General features: G+C 44.2%; 1 protein-coding gene across 4 annotated transcripts in view; it reads right to left on the bottom strand.

Annotated features, from left to right (window-relative positions):
• Positions 1–14811, bottom strand: part of Gng12 (G protein subunit gamma 12) — a 144369-nt gene that overhangs the window by 106468 nt on the left and 23090 nt on the right. The gene's annotated exons all lie outside the window — the stretch shown is intronic.

The raw sequence follows: 14811 nt of genomic DNA, 5'->3' as shown, positions 1-14811 counted from the left end.
TCCCCCACGCTCTCCTGAGCTAACAGTGAGGCGCAGCTCTGCTGTGATGACGTCCCCGCGTCCCCCACGCTCGCCTGAGCTAACAGTGCGGCGCTGCTCTGCTGTGATGACGTCCCCGTGTCCCCCACGCTCGCCTGAGCTAACAGTGAGGCGCAGCTCTGCTGTGATGACGTCCCCGTGTCCCCCACGCTCGCCTGAGCTAACAGTGAGGCACAGGTCTGCTGTGATGACGTCCCCGTGTCCCCCACGCTCTCCTGAGCTAACAGTGAGGCGCTGCTCTGCTGTGATGACGTCCCCGCGTCCCCCACGCTCGCCTGAGCTAACAGTGAGGCGCTGCTCTGCTGTGATGACGTCCCCGTGTCCCCCACGCTCGCCTGAGCTAACAGTGCGGCTCCGCTCTGCTGTGATGAAGGTCCCTCTGTGTTCCTCACTCAGGCCTCTCTCTGCTCTGTTGTTACTTTGGTCTGCATCAGTCCTGGGAGGCCTGGCTAATTTCACCTCCTCCAAGGATACTCAGCCCTTCATCCATATCAATCTTTTGGAGAAAGACACCCACTTCCTCTAGTCTAAGTTAGTCATAAAGACATTGATGCCAAAGGCCACGGAGTCTGGCCTACTGAGACCCAAACGGCAACTCACGAACTAAGTGGAGCCAAGATGACACTAGGGTCTGGACTCAGCCCAGCTTTCTCTGCTTTTGTGGCCTCTGTCGACATCATGAGTCTTCCTTCCCTCTGATCACTTAGAGCTTGCCTCTTGGACTCCCTCTGTGATGGTCTTCCCAGTCACTGGCTGACTCTCCCCATCCTAGCTTTCTCTCATCTTCACATAAAAACCTCCTATTTCAAGGGAATACTGTGGTGCTGGTGCTTAAACTGGGCTGAGCTCTTTGCCATAGCTCAACTGCTGTCAGCTGAGGGCATCCCCAGTCAAGGGCTCTTCTTGACACATCAGCGGTGGCTAAGGAGGAAGGTTAAGGAAGAAGAAATCACATTAGTTAGTGTACTACTGCCACTGAGTAGCCAAGAGCAGAAAGTGCCCTATCCTCAGCTGAAAATGAACCTTCTTGCTTATAGTACTGAAGATAAAAAGTGGGTCATTTTATAAAGAGTTTCTGAAAAGACAGAGAAAAAAATCAAGCTCAATTTCTCCTATATTCTTACCTAACATCCAACCCAGAAAACGTCTGCAACCCACTTAACCCACTGTGTGTGGTTAAGCCCTACATGCCAGCAAGCAAGCAATTCTGCAGTGATCCCACTAGTGGAAGCACAGTCCTGAAGTCTTAGGACTCCAGGCAAAGCCTGGGCTGTTGCACCTGTTTCTGACTGACCAGCTAGAAATTGTCATTTCCACAACCTCTTCATTGGGTTCAATAACTTGAGAGTGCAGCTCACAGAACCGAGAAACACTTAAAATTTACTGGTCTATTTTAAATATTACAGTGAATGCAGATGAAGAGATGGATGGGTCAAGGAATGGGAGAAAGGACATGGAGCTATCATGCCCTCTCGAGGGGCCCAAACTTCCAGTAGTCTCCACTGCTTAGCTACTAAGAAGCTCTTCAAACCCTGACCTGGTGCTTTTCACAGACGCTTCATGTGGGACTTATTAAAATCACTGGCCAGGGGGCTGGAGAGATGGCTTAGCAGGTAAGCACTTGTCTGTAAAGCCTAAGGACACTGGTTTGAGGCTCAATTCCTCAGGACCCATGTAAGCCAGATGCACAAGGTAGCGCAAGCACTTGGAGTTCATATGCAGTAGCTGAAGGCCCTGGCGTGCCCATTCTCTCCCTCTCTCTGCCCCTCCCCCTCCCTCCCTCCTCTCCTCTCTCTCTGTCACTCTCAAATAAATAAATAAAAATAAAATCACTGGCCAGCCCAGCTCTTAGCAATAGTTCCTCTTCCCTTACCAAAGGCTGGGAGGGTGGCACTGGAAGCCCCAACCACCTAATCTGACCTGGGATGTTTTGTAGATAGCACCCATCTTGAAGGTAAGGAGATGTTAAGGCAACTCACTCGCATATAAAAACACATTTATTTATAACTTCAAAGATTATCCAAGGCTTTTAGCCTCTATTAAAAGCTGAGAAACAGGACAAAGGCCAAATATACATCTTATGAATCTACTATCACCATAGACATGGCAGGAGGTACTTTTATTAGTTTCTTTAGTGTGTGGCGCTTTTTTTTTTTCACATCTTTAATGAACTTTTAGCAATACACACTGCCAGGCCTGGCTACAGACAGGAGAGCACTGGGCAATGTAACGCCTTCATGCAGATTTGTCTGACTTTGAACCCAGTCAGGTAATATCTCTAGTCCAGACAGTGATGTTCACCGACAAACTATATTAGAAGAGGGAGTTTTCACTGATGCATATACCAGTAAATGGACTGTCAATACACAGTACTAACAGAGCAGTCTTTTAGCCTTTTTTTTTTTTTTTTTTTTTTTTGGTCTCAGGAACTGTCTGACATTCCTAAAAATTAAGAACATCAAGGAGCTTTTGTTTATTTGGCATAATCTACTGACATATACTATAAGAAAATGGAGGGCTGCAGAAGTGGTTTGTCAGTTAAGGAGCCTGCCTAAAAAGCCAAAGGACCCAGGTTTGATTCACCAGGACCCACGTAGTTCAGATGCCCAAGGTGGTACACGTGTCTGGAGTTCGTTTGCAGCAGTTGGAGGCCCTAGCGCGTGTCCATTCTCCCTCTCTCTCTCTCTCTCCCTCCCTCTCTCTCTCTCCTTATCTCTCAAAGAAATAAATGAAAATAAGTATTAAAATAAGAAAATGGAATTGAAAAAATTTTAAAGATTTAACACATCAGAAATATATCTACTACATTGTTACATTGTAACAAAAGAACATTTTATTTAAAAAAAATGTATTTTGGGGATGCATAGGTGATTAAGGATTAAGATGCTTGCCTGCAAAGCCCAAGGACCTATGTTCAATCCCCCAGGACCTATGTAAGCCAGATGCATAGGGTGGCACATGCATCTGGAGTTCATTTGCAGTGGCTGGAAGCCCTGCAGCGCATGTTGTCTATTATCTACCTACTTATCTATCTGCTTCTTTCTCTCTCCTCTCTGAAATAAATAAAAATTAAAATTTTTTAAATATATATTTTCTAGGGCTGGGGAGATTACTCAGTAACTAAATGTACTTGCCTAATGGCTGAGGTTCAATGCCCATGAATCCACGTAAAGCCAGATGCACAAAATGGTACATGTGTGTGGAGTTCATTTACAGTGGCAAGAGGTCCTGGCACACTCATTCACTCCCTCTCTCTCTCTCTCACACACACACACACAAACACTAAATAAATAAATAAATAAAATTTTTAAAATGTATTTTCCAAAGCAAAAGAGAACTGCTTTACCTTTTTCAAATCTCACATCAAGTTTCTTTGCAAATCTCCGTAGGAGATAGCTAGATTCTCTTTTCCTGCTTCTAAGTGCAGTATGTCGGTATTAGTTCACTTCAGCTGTTGTATATGAGGAGTGTCTGGCTTCACAGAGATGTACATTCTTAGATAACTTTGCGTGCTTTTCTTCCATACTGTCACCACACTTGATAAGTAGTGGTTTGTTAGACATTAACTGAAATCCTTTCAATAATCTTTGCTCTAGAATAGACCCATTCAGGATTTGTAACATCATACACACATTGGTCAATGAAAAGCACTGATTCAACACATTATTTAGGCTTTGCAAATGCTGACATATTGCATTCCACTATATCAAAAATATATCACTATGAGCTCTTCAGGAAAGTCTTTACATACTGGGAAGTGCTCAATTGTTGAGAGGCACAAGTTTTCCAAAATTCTAAGTTCTGATTGAAATCTAGAATTCTGTCATCAGCAACAAATACTGACAGCTGTTTTCTAGAAGTGGCAGGTTTATTTTACTATTCTTTGTGGTTTTTTTTTTTTTTTGGTTTTTTTTTTGGAGACAATGTCAAACGTCCAAATCTGAATAATCATAGCTTATCTCTTAGGCACCTTCCAAGAAGAATGGTGTTGAGTAAAAAAGTGGCTAGTTTGGCTTACAAATAAAATAATCAGTGTTGGATTGGAAAGATGGCTTTGCCTGCAAAGCCAAAGGACCTACGTTCGATTCCCCAAGACCCACGTAAGCCAGATGCACATGATGCTGCATGCCTCTGGGGTTCCTTTGCAGGGTTGATGGCTCTGGCATGCTTATTCTCTCTCTCTCATCTCTCAAAATAACAAAACTTTAATCAGTGTTGTTCCTGGAGACAACATGTTTTATTATCAGCAGAAAAGCTTCATTCTATTGTGTCACATGTATTAAAAAGATGTGTGCTTTAAAATTATAAGGCTTCATAAATATTTTTTACTGCTTCAAGGACATCCTTAAGTGAAAGAAAGCTCTCTGTTTTGGTTGGCTCCAACTGTGCGGTCCTGAGGAATTTGATTACTATTAATGATTAACTCAAGTTTATCTACTACTTCTTTTGCAGCACCATTCCAAACGAAAACATGAAAACAGAAGTACACGGAAAACATCAAATAATATCACAATATTATTATTAAAACAAATCTGACCTTGTAGATACCTTAAAAGGATCTGAGACTCTGTAGGGTCTATGAACCGCACTCTGAAAAACACTGGCTTAGTGGTTTAGCGCTTGCCTATGAAGCCTAAGGACCCGGGTTTGAGGTTTGATTCCCCAAGACTCACATAAGCCAGATGCACAAGGGGATGCACGTGTCTGGAGTTCATTTGCAGTGCTGGAGGCCCTGGCATGCCCATTCTCTCTCTCTGTCTCTATCTGCCTCTTTCTCTCTCTCTGCCTGTCACTCTCAAATAAATACAAATAAAACAAAAAAACATTTTTAAAGTGTTCAATCAGAATTACCGAATCCTTCCATAAGTAAGTACAACTCCATTAAGCAAGATGGTTCCAACAAGGATCAAAGGGTTTGAGATCTTTTCAGCTCACCCATGAAGACCATACAGAATGTTTAAAGGGAAAGGAAGCTGGGAAAAGCTGTATTAAAAGTAAGAAAAGGAGGGCTGGACATGGTGGTGCATGCCTTTGATCCCAGCACTTGGGAGGCAGAAGTAGGAGAATCACCATGAATTCGAGGCCACCCTGAGACTACATAGTGAATTCCAGGTCAGCCTGGGCTAGAGTGAGACCCTACCTCAAAAATACAAAAAAAAGGGGGGGGGGGCGTTGGAGAGATGGCTTAGCAGTTAAGGCATTTGCCTGCAAAGTCAAAGGACCCTGGTTTGATTCCCCAGGACCCACATACACTAACTAGGTGGCTCATGCATCTGGAGTTCATTTATAGCAGGTGAAGGCCCTGGTGTGCCCTCTCTCTCTCTCTTTCAAATAAATAAAAGAAAAGTGACAGAATACCTCAAGGCGAGAACAGAGGAAGCCCAGCTGGAGCCGGCTGGCACGTGTTTTCTGTTCACAATAGCTCTGTTGATCCTCTCACAGTCCAGTGAGAAGATACCATCACCAGACTCCTTCAAAGATTAAGAAATGGCCAATCTTGGGCTGGAGAGATGGCTTAGTGGTTAAGCGCTTGCCTGTGAAGCCTAAGGACCCCGGTTCGAGGCTCGGTTCCCCAGGTCCCACATTAGCCAGATGCACAAGGGGGCGCACACGTCTGGAGTTCGTTTGCAGAGGCTGGAAGCCCTGGCGCGCCCATTCTCTCTCTCTCCCTCTATCTGTCTTTCTCTCTGTGTCTGTCGCTCTCAAATAAATAAATAAATAATTTTTTAAAAAAAGAAATGGCCAATCTGAGAATTCTCTAAACATTAAAATCCCTCAACACACTGATGACCATAACAAAACATATGATGAATATCCACTTGATGAGAAAAGGAATGGTGCTCAGGGAAGCGTCTGCCTTAAGGAAGTAGAGGCTCCAGTGCTGATCCCCGGCCTTCAAGCCCAGGTGTCAGACTTTAAAGTGACATGGGTTGAGGGGAAGACTGGGATGATCTACAAAGTGAAAAACTTTTAATAAGGGAGTGACATAATCACATTTGTGCTCTGGAAAGATCTGGAATGATTTTAGAAGAAATCATGGACAGGAGGAGGAAAGACTAATTTGTGTCCTAGTTCAGTGGTCTATGTGAAAGTCACAAGGGGTTGGGATTTGGGTGTATCAACTAAACCTGACAGATTTCCTCTAATTATGACATTACTATGTGACATTTCCCTAAACTGCAAAATGAAGCAATATTAATACTTCATTTCATAAACCTTATGTGAGCGTTAAATGAAAAAATACATACAAAGCAATGAGCACAGTTCTTAGTTTAATAAATATTAACCTAAAAAGCCAGATGTGGGGGGGGCACACACCTTTAATCCCAGCCCTCAGGAGGCAGAGGTAGGAGGATTGCCATGAGTTTGAGGGGCCACCCTGAGACTGCATAGTGAATTCAAGGTCAGCCTGACCTACAGTGAGACCCTATCTTGGAAAAAATAAAATAAATATTAACTTAGAGAGAGACGAGAAAGAGTAAGGGAGGAAGGAGAAATAAGGGGGCAGTGAGGGGAGGGAGTAGGTACTTACTTGCAGGCTGCCTGAGAGAACCCAGATAGTGTCTAGAGGAGAACAAATCTGATGTGCCCTGCTCATGGTATCCTAACCAGAGCACAAGGAAAGAAGCCTCAGGTCAAGCCAAGGTTTCAAAGCCTGAGTACCCATGACAATGAGATGGCATGAAGGTGCCCACGGGGCATCTGGTCCAAAGTTGCCAAAGGGGATACATTTCCACAAATATATATAGAGTCCATAGTAGAGAAAGGATGGGCTAGTAAAAGAATCGACACACATGTGTGACATTTGGCACTAATAATGAGGACACAGGACAATGAGAACAAATGGAGAAATGAGAATAAGGAGCACTTTTATAAAACCATGCACAGTTTACTAATGCCGGGTGGCCTGGCACATGACTCTCCATTTTCTAGTCAGTTACTGCAGTCACTCTGCAAACCTGCGATCTGATGATCACTGCACTTGTGCAACCACACCTTGCCCCTGCTCCTCTTCCTTATTAACACTCAAAAAATGGTAGATCTTATCTTTTAAACTCAAATGATATGATTATGGCAAAAGAAAACAACCACTGGGATAAAGCGTGCTCGGTGGTACCTTTGAAGGTCTAGCGTCCTCCCCGCCTCTGGGTAGTTCTGCACCAGGCATCCCTATACCCGGCCACACACTCCTCTTTACCCTGCAGTTTGAGCAGCGCGTTCCTTTCGCACCCACTCGTTGGCCTGTTTGCTGCTAAAGAAGTTAGGTGTGTCCTTCTCTCCTTAGAAGTTCAGTTAGTCCCTGCTACATGGCTGAGTGGGCTGCAGACAGATGTATAAAGAAAGGCCTGAGAAGCAACAGGCAGGAGGTGGGGTTGCCCCAGCCAGAGAAGCTGGTAGAACTAAGAGAGAACAAAGAGATGTGTTTGAAAAGCCCACAAACAAGACAGAGAAATAGGAATAGATTCTCATGGGTGGGAACTGGTTCTTGGGTTAAGGGATCTGTGGCTATCCAAAGCTCAGTCCTACTCAACATAGTACTCCTTATTGTTTAATTTGTCTAATTAGAGATAGCACTTTAAGGTACACAGCACTGTGTGCTGATGAAAAACAGGCTAAGATGCAGTTATTCAGAGGAAAGTACCAACAAGGAAGGAGTGAGAGGGCAGCCAGGTAGGGCAGAAGCTGGGGACCACGAGGGAGCAGTGATGACGGGTTCTCCTCCTAAGCCAGGCCAGGCCCTCGTGGCAGGCTCTCAGCTGTGTCCTTTACACACACAGTTTTACTTTTATCCTCACAACAACTTCGTGAGTTGTAAACTGAAGTTCCCAGATAAAAATTTTGAAAGCCTCATGTTGAGGCTAGAGAAAGGGCTTAATGGTTAAGGTATTTGCCTGCAAAGCCAAAGGACCAAGGTTCGATTCCCCAGGACCCACATCAGCCAGATGCACAAGGAGGCGTATATGTCTGGGGTTTGTTTACAGTGAGTGAAGGCCCTAGTGCACCCATTCTCTCTCCCTCCCTCCCTCTCTCTCTCCCTCTCTCTGCCTCTTTCTCTCTCTCAAATAATAAATATTTTTAAATGTGTTTTAAAAAGCCTCACATTGAGGGCTGAGCAAGATGGCTTAGAGGCTAAGGTGCTTGTCTGTAAAGCCAAAGGACCCAGGTGTTCAGTTCCCCAGGACCTATGTAAGCCAGATGCACAAGATGGTACATGCGTCTGGAGTTCATTTGCAGTGGCTGGAGGCCCTGGCATGCCCATCCTTTCTCTCTTTCTCTCCCTCTCCCTCTCTACCTCCCTCCTTCCCTCCCTCCCTCCCTCCCCCCCCTCTGTATTTCTCTGTGAAATAAATTACAAGAAAAAAAATTTTTTTTTAAAAAAAAGCCTCACATTCAACCCAGGCCCAGAAAGCCAAGCACCACATGTTCTCTCTCATATGTGGATTCTAGCTACAGATGATTGGGCTTCTGCGTGAGAAGGAAAATACTTAGTAGCAGAGGCCAGTAAGTTAAAAAGGAGACATAAAGGGAAGAGAAAGGAAGGGAGGAGGGTACTTAATAGGTTGATATTGTATATATGTAAGTACAATGATTGTGATGGGGAGGTAATATGATGGAGAATGGAATTTCAAAGGGGAAAGTGGGGGGGGATTACCATGGGATTTTTTTTTTATAATCATGGAAAATGCTAATAAAATTTTTTTTTTAAAAAAGCCTCACATTGAATATTCTAAAAGAGCAAATAACTAAACTTCAGGATTCTGGAGAGTTAAAATGTTGCGCACCAGAGCTACTTTTACTCCCTCTGAAAGCTGTTCATTGCCCACTCCAGTGTCTGATAGCTTCTATGTTTCAGACATCATTGGAAACCTATAACAGAGCTTTTGTTTTGTTTTGTTGTTTTGTTTTCCCTCCAATTGACTGTAACCCACCTGCATGCAGTCCAAACCAATGTATTTGGTAAATGCCTTGATATATGCATGTCTTTGTTCTGTAACTAGTAAAACCTCATATTGTTGTAGGTAGGTAAACATTACCCTTGTCTCCTGGGTAACATTAGTAAGGGAAACATCATAATTGCCTCGCCATAGGATTTAAAATACTGTATGAAAGAGAAGAGCCAGCCATGTCCTCCTTAAACAAAGGAACAAAGTCCTCTAAGCCTAGGTGGAGACTAAGTTACCTTCCTGAAGAGTTAAATCAATGGAACCTGTCAATCACCTGATCAAGAGACCACCACTCACCTACAGAAATACTAAAAAAGTGGAAGGAAGCCAGGTGTGGTGGTGCATGCCTTCAATACCAGCACTGGGGAGGCAGAGATAGGAGGATCACTGTGAATTCAAGGCCACCCTGAGACTCCATAGTGAATTCCAGGTCAGCCTGGGCTAGAGTGAGACCCTACCTCAAAAAAACAAACAAAACAAAAAGGTGGAAGGAATAGTCAACAATGTGCTTTACCCGTGGCAGCCCCTCACTGCTGATCCTGCCCACTTCTCTCATTCTAAGTCAGAAAGTGTAGCATTTCCTTTTTCCATTCTTTCTCTTCTTTAGATGCAGGCCCAAATTGTAAGCATGCTTGCTTTGACACTTTGGAGCCTTCTTACTTTTTTCTAAAGAAATCTCCTTCATCTTACTCCCTCCTCATCATGCATGTGCCTAAACTTTCATGATCACAAGACAAAGAACTCAACAGTAGGCAATCATCAACAATATAACCCCCTCTACAGTGGAAGATGTTTTTCAGGGCAATCTGAATGCATATTCCTGGGCTTGATCACTCCGGAGAGAGGGGAAAATACATGATGATCTGAAATGTGAGCACACAAAACCCTTCTTTGAAATAAAACACAACAAAACAGAGGGACCTGCATTTGGATCAATCAATACAGAGCTAGAAATTGTTTCTAGAAACATGTTACAGATTGCATTCCATCACAACTTTCCTCTTACTAAATTCCAGACAAAAATAAAATATTCTTGTGCCAGGCGTGGTGGCACACGCCTTTAATCCCAGCACTTGGGAGGCAGAGGTAGGTGGATCACCATGAGTTCAAGGCCACCCTGAGGCTACATAGTGAGTTCCAGGTCAGTTTAGACTAGAGTGAGACCCTACCTCAGAAAATCAAAAAGTAAAATAAAATATTCTTGGCTAGGCATGGTGGCACACACTTTTAGTCCCAGCACCTGAGAGGCTGAGGTAGGAGGAATACCATGAGCTGAGGACCAGCCTGGGTTACAGAGTGAGACCCTACTTTTAAATAAAGAAGAAAGTTTAAAAGAAACTACCTTTTGGGCTGGAGAGATGGCTTAGCGGTTAAGCGCTTGCCTGTGAAGCCTAAGGACCCCGGTTCGAGGCTTGATTCTCCAGGACTCACGTTAGCCAAATGCACAAGGGGGAGCATGTGTCTGGAGTTCGTTTGCAGTGGCTGGAGGCCCTGGCGTGCCCATTTTCTCCCTCTCTCTCTCTCTCTCTCTCTCTCCCCCTCTCTCCCTCTTCCTCTCTCCCTCCCTATCTATCACTCTCAAATAAATAAACAAAAATAAACAAAAAAAATTAAAAAAAAAAGAAATGTATTTATTTGACAGAGAAAGGAGGGGGGAGAGAGAACGGGTACACCACGGCCTCCAGCCACTGCAAACAAACTCCAGATGTGTGCGCCCCTTTGTGCATCTGGCTAATGTGGGTCCTGGGGAATCAAACCTGGGTCCTTTGGATTTGCAAGCAAGCGCATTAACTGCTAAGCCATCCTTCCAGCCCAAATAAAGAGAACACTTAAATCCTGCATTAGATTAATGTTGAGCATGAAAGCCATTTCTAAGCAAAATTTAAGAGTCCACATGCCCCTCAATAAATAATTTTCTTCAACCCACTGTATAATAACAAGGTGGTCTTGTGTCCCAGAATCCAAGCTCTAGAAAGCCATCACAGTGTGACTACACTCAAGAGAGGACTCAGCCAAGGCTGTCTGCATGTGCCTCATCCCCAGGGGCTGGGCTGCTATGCTGTAGGTAACATTCTTCCTCCAAGGACACACTGTTTAGTTTTTGTTTGTTTGTTTGGTTGGTTGGGGTTTTTTTTTTTTTTTTTTTGGTTTTATGAGGTAGGGTTTCACTTTAGCTCAAGCTGACCTGGAATTCTCTATGCAGTCTCAGAGTGGCCTCGAACGCACAGTGATCCTCCTACCTCTGCCTACAAAGTGCTGGGATTAAAGGTGTGCGCCACCACACCCGGCTTCTGCTTAGTTTTGACCTAATTGGATAGAGCAATAATTGACAAATAGAAGAGTTTCTGGTTTGCATTCTTTGAATAGTAGATTAGGTCTTTTGTGAAAGGAGCTCTGTGAGCTAATATGAATTTGGGCTAATAAGCCTCGTATAAGCATGAAGAAAATGAGCTAGAATCTTAAGACTCCTGAGTAGCCAGAATCTAAGTCCCTCCTATTATCTGTGCTGCAGAGATTTCTCGAACTCCCACATTGCACCATGCTGGAAACACCCCAGCTGTACAGGAGCCACTGTCTTTGGACCACATCCCAGGGGCTGACTCCACAGGTCTGGGTGCGGTTGGACATAGTGATTTTCAGTCACTCCCCAGCTGATGCAGACCAGGGTGAGAACCACACCCTGATTCCTTCTGTCTCCCTGAAGTTGGATCCTTCTCCCTCTGGACAGTGTTTTTTTTCTGAATGAGAGAAGAGATTTAAAAAAATAATAATAATAAAAAATTTCAAACTTGCTTGAGTCAAGAGAGCTGAGATCAGAGTACTTCATGCATGCCTATCCCAGCACTGATATAATGATGATTCCAACCCAATCAGAGGGATCAAGCATAGAACATGTCCCCAGCAGAGGACTTGTGTACCAAGATGCAGGCTGGGGGGGAGAGGGTAGGAGTAGAGAGTAGTCTGTGACAGGTTCTATTTGCCTTTTGGTCATCCTGACCAAGGCTTTCCCACCCCCTAATTCCATTTGGCTCCTCTCCCCAGCTCCCTGCCGCCAGGCCCCTGCTCTAGAATCACTCACTTAGGACCAGGGCTTCTTCCTCCTTCCCCCAGCTGTAGCTGGCCACCTTACCCCACTTCCTCCCCGGTGGACTCTCACATAAACAAGTACTTTCAGGGCAACAAGGAGTGAGCAGGGTGGGGAGAAGGTGTGTCTCCAGGCTCCTACCCACTAAGCCATACCAGGCAGGGTTACAGCAGGTGATAAGACGGTTCAAAGCCCAGCCAGTAGCCTCATGGCCGGTAGTTCTCAGAGTTGGCTAGGTAAGACAGCACAGAGCACGGAAGAGGTACAGGGTTCTAATGCTATGCCTACCACCTCCATGGCCTTAGTAAGTAAACAGAAACTATCTAGAAAGAGCCTCAGTTTCCCCACCTGTAAGGTAGAAATTCATGTCATAAAGCCTTCTGAAAGGTACAAGGTTCTCAGCTACATGGAGCCTTCCACCCACTACATACTGTCACTGGCAATGTGAAGATGAAAAAATGGCACTGTACTCAAGGGGGACAAAAGATTCCAGAAGGAAGACCAAAACACAGCAGGCAAAACTACCTAATCCAGTTTCATCATTAGGGGCTCAGGAGATGGCTCAGCAGTTAAAGCTGCTTGCTTGCAGTTTCACATTAGTATCCTGGTTGGCTCGCTAGCCACAGTAAGGCAGGGATGGGAGTTAAAGGAGAGCACAGTCACATCAGGTGACTTACGGAGCTTGTTATCAGACATTTTTCTAAGCACACTTTGTACCAACTCTGAGTAAAACTCAAGACAAGTCTGCAAAGTAGGCAGGTGCTGCAACCCCGTGTTACAGAAGGGGAGGTCTCAAGTTCAGAGAGACAGGCCCTCATTCCACAGTGAGTGCATAGCTGGGCTCTGGTCACGGCCTTGCCTCTAAGATACATATCGTCATCTTTCATCGCGCTGTCTCTGCCTCACAGGTGAAACCACTTCTGACTCCCCCAACCCCCTCCCCAGCCAAGGCAAAGCCGAGCTCAGCACCTTCTGCAGTACTTCCGCACTTCCCCAGTCACAATGCTCTAAGCTACAGTTACTACTTGTTATCAGTTTTGTCTTTGTGGTCCAAGCACTTGGTATTTAATATACATCTTCTTAATGTGTGAACAAAAAAAATTAAATTTGGCTCAAACACCTTTTTTAACATATACATTATTAGCTAGTGAAGAAGTAGGTTTCCATATGGCTTCTTCATAAATCTTCGGGGTGAGGAATGTTTACAGTACTGTTTTCCAGACACAAAGTGGCCTAGATAGTCACGACCTCACAGTGGTTAACACTGCCTATGCAAGACCCATATAATAGAAGAGGAAAAATGATTAACATCAAGATAGAAAAATGATAACATCAAGATAGAAGAACAACTATTTGTAAAGAAGAAAGGACTCACTGGAGGGGTAGGTTTGGGAGGAAGGAAAAGGAAAGTGGTGGGTGGGAGGGGTACATACTTAATATTTATGGAAGTTGTCAATAAAATGTTTTTTTAAATGTTTTATGCTAGTTTTAGGAAACAAGCAAAAATCCATGGACTAGTTTGAGGAAAACGTTCTAAAAAGTAAAGGCAGCGCCTTACCATCGTTATGCCAGTCTTATAGTTATTGTAGGCACTTGATAAATGATGCGCAGCAGAAGAAACTGAATCAGGGTATATTACTGGTTCTTGAACAATTTGATTTGTGGGGTCAAGACCTGCTGTTTTTTAAAATTTACAATTCATCATGGAAGAAAGTTTTGTAAACTGCAATATAAATTAACTAAAAACTTGGACAAAATGTAAATCCAACTTGTTACTGGAAACGATAGTCAAATTGCTACAAGGATGTCTAAGCTTGTATGTTCTCGATGCCGGTACTTACATATGGCCTGTTACCGGAGTGATGGGGGGGGGGGGTTGACGGGGAGCACAGCAGGCTAGACCAGCCGAGCCTGCTACAGAGCAGCTAGTGTTCACTGAGGCTTCTGGGTGTCAGGCAAGCGCTGACTACCTCTCACTCTTAACGTATTTCAAAATCTATAATCTACTTGTGTGGGGTGGGTGCTGTATCACCCTCATTTTAGAGATGGTGAAACTGAGACAAAAACAAAAACTGGAATGCCTCTGGGGAACTCACTGTCAGCCAGCCAGGAAACTATCTGGTGTCAATGTGGAGGGCAAAGATCAGGTGTGAGGCAGAAGGGAGTTAGAAAGTGGCCCAGGACTGGGGCGTGTGAAGGTATGCAGGAGGGAAGAGATTTGGAGGACCAACAGTTCAGAGCCTGACATGGTGGCAGGAAGGAAAGGTCAGCAGAGACAGAAACTAGAAGAGGTGAGAAAGGAGATATGAGGGGAGGGGAGGCTGGAGGAATATTTAACAATGTTGACCTGAATTTGAAGAGCCTGAGGTTGACAGTGTGAAGTTTTAAAGAAAATCAATGCAAGATCCAGAGAGTAGCTCATTAAGTGTTAACCAGCTCCTCTTTTTAGCCTGGTTCTGAAAACCACTCTCCTCCTTCCCTCTGCCTTAGATACCCTTAAAATATTTTAACTTTTAAAATACTTTCATTTATTTATTTAAGAAAGAGTGAGATAATGGGTATGACAGGCCCTCTTGCCACTGGCAAATGAACTCCAGATACATGTGCCACTTTGTGTTTCTGGCTTTACATGGGTGCTAGGGAATTGAACCTGAGCCAGGAGGCTTTGCAAGCTAGTGCCTTTAAACACTGAGCCAACTCCCCAGCCTTTAAAATATTTTTAAAATCAAGAGCAAAACAGTT

The sequence above is a fragment of the Jaculus jaculus genome, chromosome 5 (genome assembly GCF_020740685.1).
Source record: "Jaculus jaculus isolate mJacJac1 chromosome 5, mJacJac1.mat.Y.cur, whole genome shotgun sequence".
NCBI classification, from domain to species: Eukaryota; Metazoa; Chordata; class Mammalia; order Rodentia; family Dipodidae; genus Jaculus; species Jaculus jaculus.
The sequence above is the reverse complement of the archived record's forward strand: the minus strand, read 5'-3'. Positions and strand labels throughout refer to the sequence as shown.